We start from the raw sequence: 24,599 nt of genomic DNA on the forward strand, positions 1-24,599 counted from the left end.
AGTTCACTGTGTCCTTCTTAAAAGCAAATATCTTAGGTTGCTTTACAATACATTTTCAAAGTCAAAATAAGCCATTTTCAATAAATTTTAAATTGAATAAAAAAAACCTTCATGTTCATGTTTGCATAAGTATTCAAGCCTGGGTAAGTATTTCCCAGTTTTGCTCATCGTTTAGGAGTGATTCTTCCCCATTATTCTTGACAGAATTGATGGAGATCCTCTAGGTTGGTGGGATAGTGCCTCTGGACAGCAGTTTTCAAATAGTGCAACAGATTCTCATTAGGGTTATGATCAGGACTTTGACTTGGCCATTCCAAAACATCCACTTTTCTGTTTTTGATCCATTCCAGTGTCATTTTGGGTGATTGTCATGTTGAAAGACGAATCTTCTACTGAGCCGTAGATTCATAGCAGACTGAAACAAGTTCTCCTGCAATAATGTGCGGTATTTGTGTCCATCCATTGTCCCTTCAAGTCTGACAAGATTCCCAGTCCCAGGCACATGAAAAGCATGCCCATAGCCTGATGCTGCCACCAACATATTTCATGGTAGGTATGGTGTTTCTTCTAGCATGGGTCAGTGTTAGTTTTACACCAGACATAACTCTTTGAAGTCTGGCCAAATATCTGACCATAAAACCTTCTCCCACATCTTTCTCATGCTTTGTAGCAAATTCCGTACGTGTTTTAATATGGACCTTCTTAAGGAATAGCTTCTTTTTTTCTTCCATCCCGTAAAGGCCTGTTTTATGGGGAGCTCTTGAAATTGTGGATCCCTGCACCTTCACTTTAGTTTCAGCTAAAGAGCATCGCAGACTTTTCAGAGTGTTGGTTGGATTTTTAGAAACCTCTCTCACTAGTTAATGTATTGCCCTGATGTTTAGTTTGGATGGATGGCCTGTTCAAGTGGGAGTCTGGGTGTTGTGATGAACCTTCCATTTTCTGGTGATGGATCCAACAGTGCTTAACGGGACATTCAAACTCTTTCAGAATTTTTGTAGGCATTTCCTGCCTTGTACATTTCAGTGGCTTTGTTTCTTACATCAGCAGAATGCTCCTTTGTCCACATTTTTGTAGTGATTGTCCAGCAAGTACTATGGCTCTTACAATGGGGGCTTTTTATATCCTGAGAGTAGTATCTAGTTATGTTTTATTTTGACTGTCACCTTTGTGTTTGTGATTCATTTGTCATTTGTGTAAACCTGAAGCTTTCAAAGCTCAGATGTTTAAATACTTATGCAAAAACCAACATTGGAATTATTCTTCATTTAAATATCCACAGAATATAGTTTATTTTCACTTTGGAAATGTATTGTTACAGCATAAAAATACTGAATGGATAAATATATGTACACTAGGGGGCTCAGCCCCCTGCTCCCAGACGGTTGCTATGCGCCAGCTACTTCACGTCTCTGCTGCTTGCGTATGCAGATTTCACTTTCACCAAACAAAAAATCTTTTAATTCTTGCAGATATGCCTCTTCATTGAGAAGAAACAGTACTTTTCCCTGATGGGAACATGAATTAGATGATCTACAAGTCTCCGACTTAAAGTTTAAAGCCGAACAATATCTACATACTTCTGTCATATCACCTATGTCAATATATTCAATCTTTTCACTGTTCCATTATGTCACTGAGTAATAATTTCCATTTGTTAGCACTAATGCAATCTTTACTATCAGTTTTTTGAGACATTCGAATTTTAGTACTTTCATAATCTCTAACCTGCTTTGCATGTGTATTGTGCCAACATTTTTGAACCTCTTTACTTTGTCTTCTACTCTTTGCCTTTTATTTCCAAACCCGCTTGGAGCTGAGAGCACATGAACTGTTTCTGACAATAGCATTCACATGAATGACAAGTGTGTGGACGGTGGGCATGGTTGTAAGTGCTTGAGAGGAGGGCGGGATTTGCCATATCTCTTGGCAAAAAGTCTCCTCTCGTAGGACCAGAAATTATCTATTGAGGGACATTTATTTATATAATAGAGAGAAATCTTTTGCCATGTGGAAAATTATGATGACTTTTAAGGGGATTGAATACTTCTGCCCACCACTGTAATCTAAATTTTACAATGTTTTGGCAGAGCACAGGTGCAGTAACTAAAACTGTTATATTTTACTTAATTAGTGCAAATTAGAGGCAAAGTCTCAAAGGTATTAACAGAGAAAGGTGTTTAAGTGTGGGGAAGCTGCAAAGGAGAAAACCAGCTGTATAAGGCATAAAAGACTAATAACTTCAGCATTAATAAGGCATATAAGAGGAAGAAATCAACCATTAAAAGGATATTACAGATGTTGAAAGGCAGATCAACAGAAATTTTGCAGAAAAGATGAAAGAAGACCCAAAAGGATTCAGTGTTTTATCAGTTGTAACCACAAGAGAGGACCTCTGAACCCCAAAACTCATACACAATATGACCAAACACAATACTGGGTTTAAATAAAGGACACACCAAACCATAGTTTTAACCAGGTGAATTTTCTCTCCCCGGGTTCGCTTCCCGGGTCCTCCCTGTGTGGAGTTTGCATGTTCTCCCCGTGTCTGCGTGGGTTTCCTCCGGGCACTCCGGTTTCCTCCCACAATCCAAAGACATGCAGGTTAGGTGGATTGGCGATTCTAAATTGGCCCTAGTGTGTGCTTGGTGTGTGGGTGTGTTTGTGTGTGTCCTGCGGTGGGTTGGCACCCTGCCCAGGATTGGTTCTGCCTTGTGCCCTGTGTTGGCTGGGATTGGCTCCGGCAGACCCCCGTGACCCTGTATTCGGATTCAGCGGGTTAGAAAATGGATGGACGGATGAATTTTCTCTCTCTCCTTCCACTACTCTTGTTGAGTGTTGCCCACTGCCTCCTAACTCTGTCTCTCCGAGGTAAGGCAGCAGGCTGTTTTTAAGCCAGAGCTGGGAATGCTTCCTGTGCCATAGTGTGCTCTTGTGGAAGTGTCTAGTTTTTAGATGTGGACTGTGTATGTGCCCAAAAAAGAAGTCTAATTTTATTCTCGTAACTTCGCTCGTATACTGAAGTGTCAGCAGGCATTTTTCATGGCATTATACGTGTAATTTGTGAGCATGCCCTTGTCGATCAAACAGAGGAAACTCTGCAGTCTACTTGTGACTAGGAATATAAGTAAATAAATCAAGGTAAATAACATTTGATCTGGCTTATATATAAGTAACATTTAAATGTTTTTTATGTAAAGGCCACCACAAAACATAATCACAAACAGGAGTTTGCATGATACGTTGGCAAGCTCTGTAAGCTGTGCTGTTTCATTGAAGGACAGGTGTGGGGCAGACTGACTGGCAGGATGATGCTGGACCTCGTCCGGCATCGAAACAGTGCCATCTTTCACCTTTACGTCTGGTGCAGCTGCATTGTTCTTATATGTAAGTGGACATTTCTTGGAGGGCTTCTGTTCTCTTTCCCCTATCTGAGTTCACCTCTGTTATAGCTCATCTTTATTTGAAAAAAGCAGTGTTTTCGGCGCAATCGTGAATGCGACTGAGAGAATAAAACTGAATAAAAAAAAAGCTAATCTTTACAAGTACCATACATTTACACCGGCTGTTACAGACTCAAATCAAATGTATGTTTTTATTGTATAATAGTAAGAATAAGAGCAGCTCACTACTCAAAACATTTATTTTGGTCCATGTGAAGACTCAAACCTGTGACATTTTGAATAGGAGTCAGCAGTTCTTACTGCTGTGCTACCAAAGAAGTCATGACACCAAGCCATACTAACATGATTATATGGCAGTGGGATGTGATTTGTCAGGAAATTACGTCAAAAACTGTTGGACGGAAGTAACGTCAAGGTACCAGAAGTGATGTCATCATTAGGGAGCTGGAAGTGACATCATCCAGGAGCCAAAAACAATGTCATTATTGGGAAGCTGGAAGTGAGAACATCATCAGTATCCTGAAGTGGAAGTGACTTTGGGTGGCCATTTTGTGAATCCAGAAGTGGTGAAGGTGAGTGAATGGAATCATTATTTTTCTGCTTTGGTTCTGATGAAAGAGAAAGAGAGAGGCATTAGTACCACAAATTAACCCTTCATCTAGTGATATTTCACTCTTATGGCTTGTTGACTTCCTCCTAAGCGCACATGTGTGATACCCTTTTAAGGAGTTATAATGATCTGGTGCAACTCCTCCTGGTGGCCCCCAAAAACTCCAACAGGGCTGTCCCATGGGACTGCAACTCTTAGCCAGCCTGCAATGGGATGCTTCCACCATGTGTACAGGGGGAGAATACAACATTGGGAAACAGACACCCTCTGGCCTCTGTTCCTGGCCAGAAACAAATTTCTATTCTGGCTGGAATGCCTGTCCCTGTAACACAGCATTCAATGGGGGTACAGTGTCACTGTAGCCACAACGCACCCTCACAACTTCAGAGTCCTATGTTTGAATTCTATTTACAACCTGTCTGTAGGGGGCCTGCATGTTCTTCTTCTGTTTAGGGAGATTTTTCTCAAGGTATTCTGGTTTTCATTCTAAAAACATGCATGTGTATTTGATGGGTGACTCTAAATTTACTGCCTACTGTTGCATGTGAGTGTGTACTACACTGGCACCCCATCCATGGTTGGTTCATACCTTACATGGGGTCCTGAATTTGATTAAGCAGATGCAGGAAATGTTTTATTTTTAGTTTCTCTATTTTTTTTAAACCAGAAAACAGTTAGATTTTACTGCTGATTGCTGTTGGATAGATTTTTCAGGCTGAAGTAAATAAGTAATCACAGGGACACAGAGACATGCAGGGAGGAAGTAATTTACTAAAAGGAAGTAGAACAAGAGGAAACGACAGTTTAAAAATAAAAGTCAAAGCAGTTTAAAATCTAAGATAAGTTTTACAGACTCTCTAGCGAAAATGTAAATGAAAGGAACAGGATCTTCAAGCCAAGAAAACCAGACCAATATGTTAGGTGTGGATAATCCTCACTTGACAATGTCAGTGCAGCTGATATCAGGTATCTTCATAACTTTATGTGGTCAACCACAGAGCCAACTGAAACTGAAATTAGCTGTTCAGGATTCAGCAAACTCATAATTCAAATTAATCTTTCTTGGTAATGCAGCAAGCAAAATGCTAATGAACAGCTAGTGGCAATATTAAAGCAAACACATATTAGAGCACAGTTACATGACAATACAATACAATGATGATAAATATAAAGTCAAAAACACTTTTTTAATGATTGTCGTATCACACATACTGGAACTGCGTAGCAGTAGTGCAAATGACTGTGACACCCCAAAATCTTAGCTAATCCCCTTTTGGGGTGTGTGTCACTCTTGGTGATTTTTACATTAAGTTGCCACTTTAGTGCTTTCACCACAACAGCCTTCACAACAGCACTAATCATCATCTCTAAATGAGGACTGGACTGTGGGCTGGGCAATACCCTTGGCATTTTTCATTTCAGTATGCACCTTTTATTGTAAATGCAGTCATGTACATTTCTGCAAAGGGGGACTTTAAAAATAGTATGACTATATTAAGATAGGAGTACAGTTACAACATGAATCTAATTTGTCACCTTTATTCTCTTTTTTTGAGAGATGTCCAGAGACTATTAAAAAAGCTTTACCCTTGCATTAAACCCAGTCTAAGCCTAGCCCCTGCAATGTTTTTAGAAAAAAGAAAAAAAGAGTTTATTGGAGATATTTCGTGTGTGTGTGTGTGTGTTGTTGGCTTTTAACACTGATTAGAATGCTTAATTCATTAAATCTTCCAGTGCCTTTCTCCTGGCCGCCTCTAGTCCTCCCTCCAGCTCCGTCCTCTTCCACCCGACTTCTGCCGATGACTGGAGGGAGGCGGCCCCTTAAATGGGAACCCGGATGGGCTCCAGCTGCTTCCCGGCATTCCTCCATAGCCACACCCCAGTGTGGTGGAAGTGCCGGCTGTGCACCCGGAAGCCGTCCGGGTGTCCCCTGTCGTCTTCCATCCCAGCTCCCAGGATATTCAGGCACTGGGGCGCCGCCTGGCGGTGGCCACGGGTCCCTACAGGGCTGGGCTTCCAAGCCTTTTACCCGAGGCCCCCAACATAACCAGGGCGGACGCCCCCTAGCGGTCTGGAGGAGGCACAAGCCCTCATCCGGTCCTCCTGGGCGTCCCGGCCGGGCTCCAGCCCCGGGCGCGCTCCAGCCCCGGCCGCGGACCACAATATATATATATATATATATATATATATATATATATATATAAATATATGCCAGCAACACTCATGACAATGACAAAACAATTACATTGTCAATCATGTTAAGTTATTTTTAAAATTTTTCCTTTTCTTTTTCATAACTTCTTTAACACACTACTTCTCCGCTGCGACGCATGGGTATTCTGCTAGTCTATACTAATAAAAGGCAAAGCCCTCACTGACTCTCTCACTCACTCACTCACTCACTTACTCACTGACTGACTCATCACTAATTCTACAACTTCCCGTGTAGGTAGAAGGCTGAAATTTGGCAGGCTTATTCCTTACAGCTTACTTACAAAAGTTAAGCAGGTTTCATTTCGAAATTTTACACGTAATGGTCATTACGGTCGATAACAGTCGACAACGTCTGCCATGTTGAACATTTATGGCCCCATCTTCACGAAATGTGGTAGGCAGCTTCCCTGCGCTAACCAAAACCGATGTACATACTTATTTCGATGGTATGACACCACTGTCGGCCACCATATTGAACTTTCCAATGTCACTAATTTTCCAACTTTTCGTGTAGGTAGAAGGCTGACCCCATCTTCACGAAATTTGGTAGGTGGCTTCCCTGCGATAACCAAAACCGATGTACGTACTTATTTCGGTGGTATGACGCCACTGTCGGCCGCCATATTGAATTTTCAAACGTCACTAATTCTTCAACTTCCCGTGTAGGTAGAAGGCTGAAATTTGGCAGGCTCATTCCTTACAGCTTACTTACAAAAGTTAAGCAGGTTTCATTTCAAAATTCTATGCATAACGGTCATAACGGTCAACAAAGTCCACCATGATGAACTTTCTTATTCATGGCCCCATCTTCACGAAATTTGGTAGGCGGCTTCCCTGCGCTAACCGAAACCAATGTACATACTTATTTCGGTGGTATGACGCCACTGTCAGCCGCCATATTGAACTTTCCAACGTCACTAATTCTACAACTTCCCATGTAGGTAGAAGGCTGAAATTTGGTACTTATTTCGGTGGTATGATGCCACTGTCGGCCGCCATATTGAACTTTTCAATGGTCTTTGTTACTTATGGGCCCATCTTCAAGAAATTTGTTACGAGGGTTCCCAACGCTAACTGAATCCTACTTACGTCCATATATACGTCCATAGCCTGCAGCTCGGTCACCGTGTGAGGCGGTGTTGGGTTCCCCATCCCAACGCCTCCCACGTTGTTGGCTGCCTGCCTATATAAGGCCATCCGTCGCTGTAGTCTCTACATTCCCTTCCTTGCTTCGTCACGGGATTCACGTCTCCCTGCTGATAACTACAGCATTTTTATTTAATCTACGGCTTCTCCGCTGTTTTATTGTTCATTTATTACAATTATAGTTATTGTGTAGGTATTTTAGACGTACTTTACATTTTTTCAGGTAACCATTTCCTTTATCATTCCAACCGTACCCCCATTAACATGTCTATCGAGGTGATCACCATCGATCAAAGAACTGTCACTTACCGAGTGGTTTCCATGCCCGGAGATGGCACCTAATTTTTCCATTCTCTTTGTTACATATTTCACAGCCATATCAGGCTCACTCTTGATATCCAGAGAAACATTGTGTCTTATGTATTGAATGACTGGGACAGGTTCAAGGTGTGGACTGATGATGGTACAAGAGATAATTATACTACACAGGAGCACTATAAGAGTGAAATGCTTAAGCCCTTCACCTATGGTTCTGCATGTGAGTTGATGGCTGCCGCTGAATTGTTCAGTTGTCGCTTTCAAGTGTACCGAAATGGCCAAATATTTTACACCTTTCGACAACCGCCAATGCCTCTTAAACATCTTAGATTGACAGGTGACGATTTCAGTAGTGGACACTTTGATGTTTATAAATGTTTAAACTCTCAAAAGCTGGATGTGAAGTTATTGATGAAACCGGTTGTATACTTACAACGCTTGACAGATGCCGAATTTCTCTTCAACACAAGTCCTACAAATACTGTCGTAATTAAAACAAACCATGAAACTCAAACCGATTATGACAGCAGCAATCCAAGCTGTGAGATTTGAGACAAGATTACTGTTCACATGGCCAACTGTACGTTGCATGCTTAAAAGTAAGCTCAGCGCACAGCTTGTTCATATTACAACCGGAGGGCCGAACCCACAATTTGGTATACAAAGAGATCCTTAACAAATAATTATTGGTATATTTTCCCTCAGTTTAAAAAGGTTTAATTTTCTTCTTAATAAAAATTTTAAGGCAGTACTTCGCCTCTGCGATGCGCGGATATTTTGCTAGTCTATACTAATAAAAGGCAAAGCCCTCACTGACTCACTCACTCACTCACTCACTCACTGACTCATCACTAATTCTCCAACTTCCCGAGTAGGTAGAAGGCTGAAATATGGCAGGCTCATTCCTTACAGCTTACTTACAAAAGTTGGGCAGGTTTCATTTTGAAATTCTACGCATAATGGTCATAACTGGAACCTATTTTTTCGTCCATATACTATAATAGACTTCTGCTCGATGCCCGTGGGAGGCGGAGTTACGCCTCCCATGTAATTTAGTGCCTGCCTATATAAGGCCGTCTGTCAGTGGCAATCCAATTGAAACACTGCCGCTAAATATTCACGGGTGAAGGACTGTGCTTATGCAGAGGAAGATGAGATGGTCAAGGTGGTGTTTGGCACAAACTCAGCGAAACTGCGAGAGAAACTTTTAAGTGCCGGGTCTTAGCTAACATTAAATACAGCCGTGGACATCGCATGAGATGGCACCAGCACAGCTGTGAACCTTCGATGCATGTACAGCGAGCGGCTCACATGAAATGACGCAGTGCACAGACAAAAAGCAACAGTTCCAAAGAGTGCTGAACAAAAACCGAATTACACAATTGAGAAGGCAGCAAAAAAATATATGAAGCGTGCGATACATACAAGCATATTAATGAGTGAAGCTACTGCAGAAACAAAGCACACGGTGGAAAAAGTCAATGTCCCGCTAAAGGAAGATAGTGTAAAAAAAAAAAACCCTGCATGCAGTGTGTCACGTCTCAGATAAAGAAGAAGACGAGCTGTTTATTGATGCAGTAAGAAACGAATCGATGAATGAAACCTGTTATCTTTACAACGATTGACAAACACGGAATGTAACTTGAACTCAACACATCCTACAAATACGAACCTGATTGAAAGAAATAATGATAATCAAATCCTTGATGACAGCAACACTCATAACACAAAACAATTACTGTATATGGACAGTCATGTTACGTTATTTTTAAAATGTTCCCTTTTCTTTTTCATAACTTCTTTAACAAACTACTTCTCCACTGCGAAGCGCGGGTAATATATATATATATATATATATATATATATATATATATATGTATATATATATATATGTATATATATATATATACCCCGATCTACATACTCTCAAATAGACAAACCACATGCCGTGGCGCAATGGTAGAGACTTCGCCTCTAGCGCCGAGGTTCGATTCCCGATGGGGTGCATTGAGTATGTACACACGCTTCCCGATTCATTTTACCCTTGCATCCCCTTGGTTTGAGACATATGAAAAAATATGCGGTTAACGCAGAAAGAAAGGTCACCAATTGAAGCATTATGAATAATGGATACAAAGCGCGTTCCTAAGACTGATCGGAGGCAAATTTCATTTCAAAAGACTACCCGACGGAAGCCTTGATAAAAGCGTGGTTTTGTGCAAACTGTCCAAATACGAACCTGATTGAAAGAAATTATAATCAAATCCTTAATGACAGAAACACTCATAACGGTCACAAAACTATTATATTCACAATCATGTTACGTTATTTTTAAAATGTTTCCTTTTCTTAGCACAAGCACAGCTGAGAAGCTTCGATGCATGTACTCTATAACGCGTTAAAAAAAATAACGCATTTAATTACACTTTCAATTCCAAGCAAAGGGGAACTTTTGTCAATGCATGATTTCCTGGTATTTCGATTACAGTGATGCACACATCAGAGCTACAAAAATGTTAAGAGTCAGAATAAAGCGAGTTCCTACGACTGATCGGAGGAAAATTTCATTTCAAAAGACTACCCGACGGAAGCCTTGATAAAAGCATGGTTTTGTGCACACTGAAAAGCAAGCAAAATTAGATGCATTACAGAAAGCGGACTTTGTGGCTCTTACTGGGGATCATTGGACTTCCGTGACCGTTAGTAATTCTAATTACATCTGATTAAAAAATGTTCAATGATCACACTGTGTTAGCCTAATGTACAAAATAATTTTGGCTAAGGTTACTCAGAGTTTAAAGGTGAAGCTGGTCAAATTACCTTTTATGTTTCTGCCTTATTTTTTTAAGAAGAAAAACAGCACTTTATGTTGAAATTTTTGTTATTATTATTTAAAGACAATACCATTCTGAAAATGTACGTAAAGTACTTAAAATACCACTTTATTTTTAAGTCTGCCCAATTTTAGCCAGGGATGATATTTTTGTTTCTGTTTTGAATTGAAACGCAGTTTAAAAGCATTTTTTTTTCAGAAATTAAAAGAGCTTGAGTTTACAATATTCATGTCCATGTCTATTATTTGATTCTGTAAGCCCACTAAAACCCTTTTAAATTAAAAAATTTGCGATTTGGGGCAAATTTTCATGTGTGATTACATACGATTAATCAAGATTAATTATTACACAGCCTCTAATTAATTAGATTAATTTTTTTTATCGAGTCTCACCCCTAATATATATGTAGATTTGTATATATATATATATATGTGTGTATATACAGTATATCTGTAGATATGTATATGTATATATGTGTGTGTGTGTGTATATATATATATATATATATATATATATATATATATATATATATATATATATATATATATATATATATATATATATATATATATATATACTCAGCAAAAAAGAAACGTCCCTTTTTCAGGACTGTGTATTTCAACAATAATGTTTTAAAAATCCAAATAACTTTACAGATCTTCATTGTAAAGGGTTTAAACAATGTTTTCCATGCATGTTCAATTAACCATTATTAATTAATTAACATGCACCTGTGGAATGGTCGTTAAGACCTTAACAGCTTACAGAAAGTAGGCATTTAAGGTCACAGTTCTAAAAAAAAATTGCCATGTCCGCACTGTGAGACGCCTAAGACAGCGCTACAGGGAGACAGAAAGGACAGCTGATCATCCTCGCAGTGGAAGACCACGTGTAACAACACCTGCACAGGATCGGTACATCCGAATATCACACCTGCGTGACAGGTACAGGATGGACACAACAACTGCCCGAGTCACACCAGGAACACACAATCCCTCCATCAGTGCTCAGACTGTCCGCAATAGGCTGAGAGAGGCTGGACTGAGGGCTTGTAGACCTGTTGTAAGGCAGGTCCTTACCAGACATCACCAGCAACAACGCCGCCTATGGGCACAAACCCACCTTCGCTGGACCAGACAGGAGTGGCAAAAAGAGCTCTTCACTGATGAGTCACGGTTTTGTCTCACCAGGGGTGATGGACGGATTCGTGTTTATCGTCGAAGGAATGAGCGTTACACCGAGGCCTGTACCCTGGAGCGGGATCGATTTGGATCGATGGCTAGGGCCATTCCCCCCAGAAATGTCCAGAAACTTGCAGGTGCCTTGGTGGAAGAGTGGGGTAACATCTCACAGCAAGAACTGACAAATCTGGTCCAGTCCATGAGGAGGAGATGCACTGCAGTACTTCAAGCAGCTGGTGGCCACACCAGATACTGACTGGTACTTTTTATTTTGAGCCTCCCTTCATTCAGGGACACATTGTGAAACATTTTTAGTTTATGTCTTATGGTGTTGACTCTTTTAGTGTTCATACAAATATTTACACATTAAGTTTACTGAAAGTAAAAACAGTTGAAAGTCAGAGGGCGTTTCTTTTTTTGCTGAGTATATATATATATGCCAGCAACACTCATGACAATGACAACACAATTACATTGTCAATCATGTTATGTTATTATTTAAATGTTTCCTTTTCTTTTTCATTACTTCTTTAACACACTACTTCTCCGATGCGAAGCGCGGGTATTTTGCTAGTTAGTCAATTAATAAAAAAAAAAAAAAGAAAATGGATTTGTTAACGATCGGTGGAAAAATCATGTCGATATCAGTGAAAGATTTAAACATCAGATTCATAGACTCTTTGAACTCTCTAGCATCAAAATTGTGTAAATTACCGCAGGCTTTGGGTTTTAAAGGGGCGAAGGTTATTTTCCTCATTTTTTTAACACTGCTAAAAACCAAAATTATGTCGGGCCTAGACCGGCTGTAGAATTTTATGATGTAAAAAGTATGATGCCAGACGAGAAGAAAGATTTTCTTTTATGGTATTCTAAACACAAGAATGACGTATTTGTTTTTCAAAAGGAATTAAAAATGTACTGCCGTTTAGATGTTGAAATTCTAAGGTCGGCGTGTATCTTGTTCAGGCAGGAGGTTATGGAGATCACCAAAACGACACGTATTGATTTAAACGAGCAGTTTCAGGCCAAATACAACATATTATCTATTGATCCTTTTCAATATATTACTTTAGCGAGCGTCTGTATAGCAACGTTTAGACTTAAATTTTTGCGTGAGCAAACCATAGCTTTGCCATTACAAGACAGTTATCACAGAAAACAAAAGAGGTACTCTACTCCATCCATCCAATGGCTCATGTATATAGAGGCCAAAGATAAAATAGATATTCGGCATGCGTTAAAACCCGGAGATGAAATGCATATTGGAAAATATTATCTAGATGGATATGCAGAAAATAATGGTATAAAGATGGCTTTTGAATTTAACGGATGCTTTTACCATGGTTGTAATATCTGTTACAGTGAAAAATCATGGAATAGTGTTACAAACACGACATTCGGTTGGCTTTATTCAAAAACTATGGAAAAAGTTAACTACTTAAAAATGCAGGGGTTTCAGGTGCATCAAATCTGGGAACATAATTGGCAGTGTCTGGTTCGTGAAAACATCCATGTGCAGAATTTTCTGAAAACAGCACGTCTGCCTCAGATTTTGAATCCCAGGGATTCTCTCTTTGGTGGTCGAACAAATGCATCACGCTTATACTACAAGGTGGGCACTGGTGAAAAAATCCATTACCATGATTTTACGAGTTTATATTCTTATGTGAATTAAACCAAAATATATCGAATCGGTCATCCAAAAATTATTTATAAGGATTTTGAACAATTAGAAACGTATTTCGGATTAGCCTGGGTTAGGGTGTACCCACCCAGAAATCTTCTATTCCCTGTTTTGCCATGCAAAATAAACAAAAAGCTGTACTTTACACTTTGCCACACTTGTGCTGTAACACAACAGCAGACGCCCTGCACACAAACTCACGAGGAAAGAGCACTTACCGGTTGCTGGACAACACCGGAATTGCTTGCAGCCATTTAGCAGGGATACAAAATTGAAAGCATATATGAGATATGGCATTTTGAACAAAGCTCTACTGAACTTTTCTCAGAGTATATTAATGCCTATTTAAAAGATAAGCAAGAATCTTCGGGTTATCCTGAGATCTGCCTAAACACAGAACAGTGTAAACAGTATGTATCCATGTTTTATGAAAAGGAAGGTGTATAATTAAGCGAGCACCTAATTAAAAAAAATCCGGCCAGAATACAAATTGCAAAACTTTTTTTAAATTCTTTATGGGGTAAGTTTGCACAAAGACCTAATTTGCCACATACATCTTTAGTTACGGATCCAGAACAACTGTTTGAATTATTGTTTGCCCCAAATTATGAGGTATCTACTTGTGATTTTATTGATGATGAATGTGCCTGTGTGACTTGGACATACGATAAAGATCATTACAGCACACCGGCCAATGTAAACATATTTATTGCTAGTTTTACTACAGCTTATGCAAGATTAAGAGTTGTATAATCTTTTAACCAAACTGAACGAAAGAATACTATACTATGACACGGATTCAATTCCTTATATTTCCAGAGCAAACGAATGGGACCCAGAAATTGGATGCTATATAGGGGACTTGACAAGCGAGGTACCAACGAATGAATACATCACTGAATTTATAAGCACTGGTCCAAAAAATAATGGTTATAAGCTATCCAACGGTGAAACCTGTCTAAAAGTTAAAGGTATAAAATTAAATGTTAAGAACTGTGAAAAGGTGAATTTTCAAAGCTTAAAAGAACTGCTATTTGACTATGCAGAAAATAAAAAACTGTCTTCAGAACATAAAAATATCAAAGTTGAAGATTTTGGTATTGTCAGGGTAAAAGTCAGCTGGCATATAGAAACCAGAAAAAAAAAAAAACACAAAAAGTTGTATATGACAAGCGCGTATTAACAAAAAATTTCACCTCATTACCTTTTGGCTATTGATTCTGAGATAAATACATAATTAGTAATGGACGTTCGTTTACAACATCCATTTTCCTTTATCTTAAGTGGGCCGAGTAACTGTGGAAAATCTTTTTTTGTAAAAACATTACTAGAATTGGGGACTAAAATGATGTCTCACTAACCACAAAATATCCTGTATTGTTATTCCGTTATGCAACCTCTCTATACAGAATTGATGAAAAAATTCAGATATATACAATTTATAGAAGGTCTCCCTGACTCCCTAAATCAGTGATGGCGAACCATTTAGAAACCAAGTGCCCAAACTGAAATCCAAAAACCACTTATTTATCACAAAGTGCCAACATGGCAATTTAACCTGAATACCACCTAAAACTGAACACCAGCATAACCAAGGAGCTGGTGGTGGATTTTAGGAGGCCCAGGCCCCTCATGGACCCCGTGATCATCAGAGGTGAGTGTGTGCAGAGAGTACAGACCTATAAATACCTGGGAGTGCAGCTGGATGATAAATTGGACTGAACTGCCAGTACTGATGCTCTGTCTACCTATCTACTGAGCTTTTAGTTTAGAAAAGCAACTCATACATTAACATCTTTTGTCTTAAAAGAGAAACATAATAACAGAGCTTTCAATGATACAAACAACTTTTTGTTGAAAGGTAAAAGTTTGCATTCGGTATGCTTTTGAACAATTAATGTGCTTTTTGCTGTTGTATGCATGCTGATAATTTGTCTAACCTTGGCTCATACTTTGTAAGTTTGAGAGCAACACATGCAGCACTCAGGTCATCTGTTAGTCTGTTTCTGGTGTCAGATTTGATTTAATTCAAAGCTGAAAACAGCTGCGCACAAGCATAAGATGTTCCAAACAAAGTAAGGAAAGCAATCTCAAGTGCCTTCATTGACTTAAGATTATTTGGCAGAGAATTCCACACTTTAAGGATTTCATTTTCATAACTAACTGTGCTGTCCTTTGTCATCCCTTCGATCCTCTCAAGTGTTTCATGCAGGTCTTCCCTATTAAGCTCCGCCCCCAAAGCTTCCATTATATATTACGGGGTCGTGGATCAGGTGTGGCGATTAGCAACTCCCATCAATAATTACAGATGCGGACGACTCCTCACCTGTGCGCTTAAGCGAGGACTGCCCGCATCACAAAGCTCCCGGAAACCGCTCCGGCCACTCTACCATAACCCCCTTTAAGCCGCGAGTGCGGCAATTATCTGTTAAAACTGGCCTTTTCAATTTTGAGCTGTGGAACCGCTATACCACATCCCCTCCAACCCCACCACGGGAATCACAGACTCAAAAGGCTGAAGTCCATGCCGCACCCTCAAGCAGCATGTGTGCCGCCCGCCTTACCCCAGACAGGAGAGGAAGGAAGCGCTCCCATTGGGCTGCTGGGCAGAGGGGCGGGTGATGTGAGAAAAGTCCTCTGGCGCGCGTGAAGAGGGGGAGCGGTGAGGGGAGCATCCCGGCCCCGCATTCCTCTGGCTTTACAGTAACGAACTCTGTGCTCGGGTGATGGCGCACGTGCCCACTGAGAGGGCTCTGAGTGCCCCCTTTGGCACGCGTGCCATAGGTTCGCCACCACTGCCCTAAATGATGATGTATTGTTGATAAAATAAACTTAGTTGTCGTGGATGATCTCATGCAATCTGCCTGTAAAAGTAATGAGTTGGAATTGGCATTCACAAAGTATGTTCATCATAGAAATCTGAGCGTAATCTATATAGTTCAGAATCTTTTTTGCCAGGGAAAACAGAACCGAACAATTACCTTAAATGCAAAATACATTGTTTTGTTTAAGCTTATGAGGATGCCACTAAGTCAGCCTTTGGGTTTCTACTGGTAGATTTAAATACTAACACTCCAGATGACTTTCGTCTCAGAGCATCCACATACCCATGGCAGTGCCCAGTAGCTTACGTGTTTAAAAAGCCCAAGGATAAAAAAATGTGATTTTAGTGGCCCCGATGTCATTTGGTAAAAGACGTCATCCTGATCAACATGTCGTCCAGGATTAAACGAAATTTACAGCTCATGAGATTGCTTATAAAGGCAAAACCAAAACAGAGAAAGTCCATTTTGTGTGCAGCTTCTGACGATTTAATTCTGGCTATTTGTGAAATTGCACTCAATGCAATTAAGGGTAGCTTACCTTTAAATTCCAGACAGATTGGCATTCTTAAAAATAAACGCATTATTATAAAAAATCTGAGCAATAAAAAAGTTACTATTAAACGAAAAAAACGTATTATAAATCAGTCTGGTGGATTTATCGGTCAACTACTCGGCATAGCAATCCCTTTACTCACCGGTCTAATTTCGAATCGGTAAATGGAGTACACTGAGAAAATGTATCTTGTACCAGAACAGCAACTGGGGCAAGTCCAAACACCTGTCGGTGGAGAAACAGATATGACAAAAAATACTATGCAAACTCTTGACCATGAAATGAGGAGTATTTTACAAAATAGCGCCCTATCACCGCATGAAAAAGTGGAACTGTATTTTCATACTTTGCAGCGTTATCTGAGTCTATTGAGACAACGGGAATCACAGAAGTCTACATTGACTCTATTTCTACCAGAAACTGAAGCGCCATCCCAGACCACAGCGTTGCACCCGACCAATGACACGGGTGATATTGTCATAAGAGACGTTTTGGAATCCGTCTCTCAGAGACACCGGAAAAATACGGAAATGCTAATTCGAAAATGACCCAAAACCCGTCCACAACGCCTGGAATGAAAGAGGGAATTTTTATATAAAGGCACACCTGTTATTGGCACAAATATGGTTGATCTGATCAAGTTACTACGCAAACACGTACATTAAACAAGAGTGGAAAACCAAAAGGTTGGGATTTATTCTTTAACGCTATGGCCGAAATTAACGTGCCCGGGTCGATTTTTCCGAACATGGGCATTCGGGCTTTATTTCAAGAGATTAAAAGTGATACAAAGCCGATTCAAACAGCCAGTAAACAGCTTGGCCTGACTGCATCACGTGATTTTCCATCCACGCTCGACCGGGCCTCTGGCTATGCAACTGAAACACCCAGATTATCTAGACAGATGAGAAAAAGGCCATCCTTTAGAAAAGGTCAACTATTTAAAAAACACAGATGGCTAACCGTATGAATAAAAGTATTTTAAAAATAAATGTAGAAAATAGTGTTTTAATATGGCTGTTTATTATTGTGTATTATGACCATTATTAGTATTTTAATTTTAGATCATTTTGTTTAATTGTGTCAAAACTCTGAAAATACTTTTATATCACTGTATTAATGATTAGAAAATTAAGGAAACAACTTCTTTAATGTACAGTGTTTTTTTATTGTGTATTATGACTATTATTAGTATTTTCATTTAGATCATTTCTTTTGTTTGATTGTATCATGACTCTGTTAATTCTGTGAAAATACTTTTACATCATGTGTTATTACTGTGTGAACATTTAAAAAATAAATAATAAAATATAAACATACAAACCCTTTTAATTTTTATCTGTCTGATTATTGGATTATTCACTATAATAACCACAGACACTTTTATGTTGGTTAATAGCTTGTTTATTTTATTTTATTTTCAAACAAAGGGAATATACATAATTGTAACATTTTTTTTTTCTGCATACAATATTCTGCATATATAATTTAGCAAAAGCTCTCTGGGTAAACATGTCCAGTTTCATATTTTCAGTTTGTCCCCTTTTTATTTGATGAAAATATCTAACAACCATCTGGTCATTTAGATGAACATCTCCTGGGTACAACACTAATATCTGGTTTATGGTAAGTCCTTTGCTTTTTTTGATTCAAATAGAAAATACAATGGTGACCACAGGTTACTCCTGTAACTGAATACGGTTATAAGTGATGCAGTTAGCATTAATCTTCAAAAATTTCATAATAACTTGGGGAAATATTTCAGAATCTGGGGGAATTCCATACGAGTCAAAAAATTGGCAATCCAGTGCTTTCCGGGTTTATCATGGGGATCTGTGTTTATGATCATAAACAGAGGTCTGGCAGCCAACTTCTCCTTGGGCAGTTGATCTGAAGGGAATACATCCAGAAAATGGCTGCGTGTCAGTGCCCCAGATACAAGGGTGGTCCTGAGCTGCTCGGTGTCCAGAGGCTGCATGTCTGAACATGTCTACGGCTTAACTGTAGTCGTAAATAACTTGCCGACGCATGTTAATTTCAATGATGTTATCAAAAACCGCATACACAATCATATTCACTGTATCTTGCAGCGGTTCGGCAAATCTTATTTCAGTCCTGAGGTTGCCTGTTTTGATGAGTGAATAGTGTCCTGTTGATTCCATATCAGGGCTTAGGTTGAATGCAAAAAGTGAATAGCCTTTAGCAAACTCTTCACGATCAACTAACAGTGCCTTATCTTTCATCCTCTTTTCTGCTGTTTCCACCAGTTGAAAATCTTCTCTGACACAGTGACCATTTGCAAAATCAGCCTGCTCTCCATCCAGGTAAAGAGCCATGAAGTTGATGTTGTTATGTTTAAAATTAAAGGGGTTGTGTGTAAAGTTGCCACTGAAAGCTGCATTGTCAACAAACCCCAAAACAACCAATTTTGGCAGCTGTCCCAGAAACAGGTTTTCCTGGTTGCAGACACGACTACCAGTAGGTATGCTGAACACCTTCATTTGAACCGGTCGATTGGGTATTTTGCGTTGCTGGTCATCAAGGCCTCTGCATGACCCAGTCTGACTCCAGGGTTGACTTGAACTCTTTTCACAAACAATGATGCTGATAATATGGTGACCTTAAATTGATCACCATTGCTCATCAGACAAAAGTCATCCTTATTCCGTACCAACTTTATTTTCACATCAACCCCATTAATTAATAATTTCTCTTGAAAGAACAGATCTGCATGGATGTGACCTAATAAATCAACCCTGCGGCTTCTGAACGAGTAAGCAGCCCTTTTATTGAACCCCAAATTTGGGCCATCCAGAGCAGTGACTTCATGGTGACCGGGTGTGTCTTTATAGAACAGTCCAGCTGAAAATTGTGTTTTCAGGGTCTCGTCTCCGTAATTTAGTACGGTTTCGATAAAAGCTCGATATGGGTAACAGTTATTCCTCTGGCTAATCAGTCTGTCCCCGACGGTGATGTCCACCTGACTGAACAAAAAAGCAATTGGGTAGTTTACAAGGGCAACACGTGAATCGGCGGCCAGAGTTGTTCCATCATTTTTATGTATTTTACAGCTTAAATATAGGAGTGTGTTGTTGAGGTCCAGGTATTGATCATTTCTGACAATCGAAAACTCAAGTGGAGCACTTTCTGACAATGCTGTGAGAGGCAACACTTCGACATAGTAGCTTTTTTCAATGCTGGTTTGTGTTGGTGACAGCTGAAATACGTCCAGTTCCGATTTTGCACATTCATCTGACGCACAGTGTACAAAAGCCATGTTTAGAATATATCACCAGAATTTTGCTTAGTTCTGGATCTTCTCTTGGTTGACTTTCTTTTTCTTTTGGCAGAGTGTAGCTTTTTCCTCTTTGCTCTCTTCCTGGGCGTGCAGGTGGCCCGAGCAGTGCTAGATGGGGTGTGTGTCTTTTTTTTGACACCTCTCTTTATAACAATCATACCAGAACCTTCTTGTTGGGGTGTTGCAACTTTATTCATTACAGCACCTGCCACGTGACTCATGACATCATCAGCAATGCTTTTCGCTGCAGACTTGACATGAGGTTTAGCAATTTCTAGCCCACACCTAAACAGAGGCACTGCTTTTCTGAAGAGAGCTTTAAAAATACCACCAATACCACCACCGTACTGGACCAGGACAACAATAAAACCCTGGTAGACCATTGCCAGCTTGTGTCTTGTAATAAGAGGCGTTGGTGCGTGGATCTCCGTAGTTTTTTGTTATAAGCATGTTTAAAAATTGATAGATCTTGCTGGACGAAAATGCAACTTGATTATTACTTTACCATACTGGAACGGAACTGGTTTATTCTGGTCCGTCTTAATTTCAATCCTTATACTGTAGTATTGAAGCTTTGCATGGCGAGAGGTATGTAGTGTGGCTTTTCAAAAAATATGGTGACATTTGCACTGTCTTCACCTTTTATGTTTACCCATCTCAGTAATGGCGCATGCGTATCTCCAACAAGTTGTGGTTCGATAATATCTGTATACACAAACATGGTGGAAAAACCACCTGTGATATCAGCCGAGTTAGGTGACTTGTAAGACGGCTTATCATGATCAAACCCGAGAATGTAAGCCAGCTCCCCGGACACTTGGAGCAAAATGCTTTTATCACCCATCAGGCGACAGGTTCTACTGGCAGGATTGTATTTAAGTATTGGCTTAGGTGATGACTGGTTGGTATTAATGACATGATTAATTTCCGACAACAATGCTTCTATATTCCTGAAATAACCTTTGTTTAAAGTGTATGTCCATTTTGTTGATCTTGTTTCCTCATTCATTAGTGTAAATTGTGTTGGCTGAGTGATGGAATTGAACGTTTTTGGGTAAGTCAGTTCCACCAATGCCACTGTCTTGTCTTGGCTAGCTGAATGGTGAATGATGCTATCGTGTTGTTGGGAAAAGTCCTGGCCGATGAATTACTCGGCAGTGTCACATAAAATCCATTTCTAACTGCAGACATTTTTTTTTTCTTGCTTTCTCAACTCTTTATGTCTTTCACTTCTGAAGCCTTGACCCAACTGTTACATTTCTTGTCCCAGCCAAGCCATTTTACCAATACATGCTTGTTTCTTCCACGCTCACGAGTGGCTAGAATTTTCTGGATGCGGTACACCTGGTTAGCATCGGAGTTTATTTTTTGTAACTCTTCTGCATAAAACATCCCTTGAATTTCATCACCTGCGTAATCTTTTAGTTTATAGACAGGTTTGATCCATTTAAAACAGTCCACAATAATAAATATTTCATCTGTAAACGACTGCTGATACCCTTTTTCGAATACACCTTTTAATTTTGAAACTCGGACATGGTCACCTATTTTAAAAGTGCACGGAGCATTTTCCGAAGTCACATCTACTGGTCTTGTTTTAATCGTGGTGTGAAAACTGTGGTTATAACTCTGCAGAAAGTCTGACAGGACATCTGTATACTGAAAAGTATTGGCATATGTAAAATATTTCCACATTTTGGACTTTAAGGTTCTATTCAACCGTTCTACTATGCTGGCCTTTACATCGCTGTTTGTGACAAAATGTACAATATTGTTCTGTCTTAGAAGTTTTTGTACCAATGTGCTATAAAATTCTTTGCCTTGGTCTGTCTGTAGCTTCTTAGGAACTCTGCCCTGTCTAAAGATCAAACTAAAACCCCGAAAAACTTCTTTCCCTGTCTTGGCCTTTAATGGCACAGCCCAAGCATATTTTGAGAGCACATCGATACACGTAAGGATAAATTTATGACCATCATTGAATTTTGAGTAATAACACATTTCTACCAAATCTGCTTGCCACTGGTCATCAATCGTTGAAACAATGGATCTGTTTCTCTTGAACCTGAGCCGTGCTGGTTTGTGCACACTGTAGGTATATTGTCCATTCATCCACTCCAATACATTTTTTCACTTAACATTTTTCTGATGACATGATGCATTTTTCAACAAGCTGTTAACACCACCAAAACTGCCAGGTTCCTTGGGTGTGTAATAGATTTTCTTGTACATCCTCTCGCCGGGGGTCTGTCAATCATGCTCTCTGTACTCTCTGTACACACCCCAGGCGCTGCACGCAGATACAGTAGGAGCAGGATGTCTGCTCTGCCCTATTGATGACTTAACCTTTTTTTTTTGACACCTTACAGGCTCCCAAAGGTCCATCTTGGATCACAAAGATGATCAGCCCCAGTTTTAGCATCAAGGCTAAGATCGGCCAACCATTTTTCCTTACGCATGACTGACAAAAGATCCAATGCCAGTCAAACAGTGCACCTCGACAACAGGCAGAGATCAGAGCGCGGGGGGAAATGCCCATTAACCAGGTGGCATACGGTGGGTACCGGAAATGCCAGGGGGGCGGGACATACACCTGTCAAAATCTGCTGATGTATAATAGTGACGCACCTTTACTACTTACGTGTCACTTGCTTTTATTGCTAATTATACATGCTCAGTAATATGAGGTGGTAATGGCATTTTGGAACATTAAGTTTGTTTCAAAATAATGTCCTCAGTCTACTGCCCTATTCATGATTGCCCCCTGGCTTATGCTGAAATGTGCCAGGATAGGCTGCTGCTCCCTACCACCCTGTAACTGAAAAAGTAATCTAAAAATATAAATGAATGTTTATCATTGAAAAGTCAGCTCATTTGTAATATATGACCAACTATTCTATAATTAGACCTTTATTAGTCATTACTCGCAGCATGGCAGTTCACCCAGCACTAAGAACAGTACATAAAACTTGCAACCAGATATAACAAATAATAAATAGTGCTTATAATGAGTATCACTAATATTTTACAAAAAAAAAAAAAAATTCACTGTAGTTTACACCTACATAGAGTGCTCATTTAAGATCTGGTATCTCTGAACATAATGGTAGCTTCAAAGCAGTGCTCATGATCCTGTAGCCATATATGTGTATCCTATTTTTGTAGTATTCTCAGTCTCTTGTTCCCAGCTTATGTCATATATTATTCTATGTGTAACAAATGCAGAGATGGAAGACTTAGTGAAAAAAAAACAAGAACAGAGCAGACTTGGTTTTAAACTTGAGATAGTAGCTATCTATTGTGATGGACAACATGGATGCCCAGCCAAGAGGCACTTATGGATGAACAGCGATGATGATTGCTCATCTTGGTTGGAATGGTTCCTATCCCTTCTCTTGAAAGGCAAATGACTGCCTCCCAGCGATATATGTGTTTCCCCGGTGCATTAGGTGGCAGCATCAGTCTGGTGTAGCTCCCACTTGGACACCCACAGTGTCACAGAGAAGTTAATGTTCTGGAGGGCTACACTGGTGTGATTGTTGGGATCCACTAAAGAATACTGTTGGGAGGAAACCACACTGTTATGTGGAAGTACTGCCTGGCCCAGAAAGGCTTTCTCTGTGTAAAACAGTGACACCTGGAAGTGCTCCCAGGTTCAGCATAAAGGAAGCTGCTCTGTTTCATCCAGGGAGTCAGAATTAGGAGTGAAGAAGGACAACGCTCACCTGGAAAAGAGTGGAAGAGAAAAACAAAGAAAGAGAGAGAGAATTGTTGCATGGCTTATACTGGAGAAGAAGCCTATGTGAAGGTATTTTGTTAATCAGAGTATTTATTTGAACCTGTAGTTGTGTTGTTGCCATTGTGTCTGGGGTTCTGGGTGCTGAGGTGCCCCCCTAGAGGTCACAACTGGAATAGTTGGTTGCCTGAAATTCCTGGCAGTCTGCTTGGCAGGGACCTGTACATCAAAAAGTGTTGTTGTGGCTGAAAAAAAAATACTACCACACTTGATTCCCACAAGTGTGACTGTCACCCTCAAGAAAATGGGTGTAAAATTAAGTAAGATACATGGAAACCCCTCTGGGAACAGGCACCCTGAAAGTATCCTACGCCTACAGAAAGAGGTGCCTCTAAATTATGTAACAGGGATTAGAAGGGAAGCTGAGGAAGACAGTCCTAGGCATACATGCCACGATGAATCAAAAAAGATAGATAGATACTTTATTAATCCCAAGGGGAAATTCACATACTCCTGCAGTAGCATACTGATAAAAATAAACAATATTAAATTAAAGAGTGATAAAAATGCAGGTAAAAGTCTAATTAGGATAGACTGGGAAAAGCTTTTAAGTGTGGAGACAGTTGAGGAGCAGTGGAACAGGTTTAAAAATGTTTTACATGTAATGCATGACAGATACATACCTAAATTTGGAATTAATAGGAAACTAAAAAAAACTCCACGATGGATTAATAAAGATTTAAAAAAGAAGTTGCAAAGGAAAAAACTGCTGTATAAGGCATATAAGACTAATGACTGC

This window comes from Polypterus senegalus, chromosome 18 (genome assembly GCF_016835505.1).
Source record: "Polypterus senegalus isolate Bchr_013 chromosome 18, ASM1683550v1, whole genome shotgun sequence".
Classification (NCBI taxonomy): domain Eukaryota; kingdom Metazoa; phylum Chordata; class Cladistia; order Polypteriformes; family Polypteridae; genus Polypterus; species Polypterus senegalus.